This window comes from Euprymna scolopes, chromosome 25, assembly GCF_053919585.1.
Source record: "Euprymna scolopes isolate OS-2025 chromosome 25, ASM5391958v1, whole genome shotgun sequence".
In the NCBI taxonomy this organism is placed as follows: domain Eukaryota; kingdom Metazoa; phylum Mollusca; class Cephalopoda; order Sepiida; family Sepiolidae; genus Euprymna; species Euprymna scolopes.
The window spans coordinates 34,758,418-34,761,180 of NC_136506.1; positions in this window are offsets into that span (position 1 = coordinate 34,758,418).

Genomic DNA, 2,763 nt, shown 5'->3' on the forward strand with positions numbered 1-2,763 from the left:
GATAAGTTGGTTGGACCATTCCGAGTTCCAGAGGGGATAAAACTTACCAGCAATGCAAACACGGCCTTTTTGGATAAACATTTGTCTCCATGGCTGGATAACCTACCATTGTCACGTGGCTTTCAGATGATTTTTATGCATGACAATGCACCATCCCATTCTGCTAGGGCGACTGCAGCCTTCCTTGAATCTATGGGCTTCTTTGGAGAAACTCTCATGACCTAACCACCGTGTTGTCCAGACCTTAACCCCGTTGAATATCTCTGGTCAATATTAAAAAGAGGTGTTTATGAGGGAGGAGAACAATTTACTTCAAAAGATGCCTTGTGGAGAACATAGTTGACATTGCTAGAGCCATAACTCCTTTTTGAGATCAAACAATTGACTGCCCGGGGGAACAAACAATTGTTTTAAGTTATCTAAAAAATAGTGGATATGTCGATAATTAATTAATTAGTTCAGGCTTAGCACCTAGGATGTGCTTTTTCTCATTATTCTTTGTCAGAAAAATATAAAAAAATAAAGTTTGCATGATAAGACATTGTATTTTTGCCTTAAAACAACATTTTAAAAACTTGCAATAAAGCGATGGACATTGGAAATTCAACGATAAAGAATAAAATGTCATAAGTTCGTGAATATCGTATGAATTTGGATAAAAGTTTTGGAAATAACCAACAGTAAAGCAGTCATTTAATGATAAAATGTTCATTTGGTTGTGACGTATATTTAGTGAAATATTGATATTTTACTAATCTGCAATAAAGTGATTGATGCAGTTTATACATATCTATATATATATACATGCATATATATATGTATACATATATACATGCATATGTATATGTATACATATGTGTATATGCATATATACGCATATATACATACGTATGCATATATATATACATGCATATGTATACATATATACATATACATGCATATGTATACTTTTATACACATATATATATGCATGCATATGTATACATATATACATATATATATATATATATACATGAATATGTATACATATATACACATATATATATATACATATGTATACATATATACACATATATATATATGCATGCATATGTATACATATATACACATATATATATGCATGCATATGTATACATATATACACATATATATATGCATGCATATGTATACATATATACACATATATATATGCATGCATATGTATACATATATACACATATATATATGCATGCATATGTATACATATATACACATATATATATGCATGCATATGTATACATATATACACATATATATATGCATGCATATGTATACATATATACACATATATATATGCATGCATATGTATACATATATACACATATATATATGCATGCATATGTATACATATATACACATATATATACATATATATATGCATATGTATACATATATACATATATATATATACATGCATATGTACACATATATACATATATATATATATATATATATATATACATGCATATGTATACATATATACACATATATGTATACATATATACATGCATATGTATACATATATACACATATATATATACATGCATATGTATACATATATACACATATATATATATACATGCATATGTATACATATATACACATATATATATATATACATGCATATGTATACATATATACACATATATATATATATACATGCATATGTATACATATATACACATATATATATATATACATGCATATGTATACATATATACACATATATATATACATGCATATGTATACATATATACACATATATATATACATGCATATGTATACATATATACACATATATATATACATGCATATGTATACATATATACACATATATATATACATGCATATGTATACATATATACACATATATATATATATATACATGCATATGTATACATATATACACATATATATATATATATACATGCATATGTATACATATATACACATATATATATATATATATATACACATGCATATGTATACATATATACACATATATATATATATATATACACATGCATATGTATACATATATACACATATATATATACACATGCATATGTATACATATATACACACATATATATATACACATGCATATGTATACATATATACACACATATATATATACACATGCATATGTATACATATATACACATATATATATACACATGCATATGTATACATATATACACATATATATATATACACATGCATATGTATACATATATACACATATATATATACATATATACACATATATATATAAACATGCATATGTATACATATATACACATATATACACATGCATATGTATACATATATACACATATATATATACACATGCATATGTATACATATATATACATGCATATATACATATATATACATGCATATGTATACATATATATACATGCATATGTATACATATATACATATATATACACACATGCATATGTATACATATGCATACATATATACATATGTATACATATATACACATATGTACACATGCATATATATGTATACTTGTATACATACGTATCAATCGGCTTATCATCAGCTGTTGGGCCCACAAAACTGTTCCACAAGTTTTCAAAGATGCAAAAATTACACTTTTCAAAAACAAATGTTCAAGAGTGGATTGCAACAATTACCGTGGCATCCCACTTCTCAATGTAACTGGGGAAAGTGATGGCCCGTCTGCTCTTCTCATGT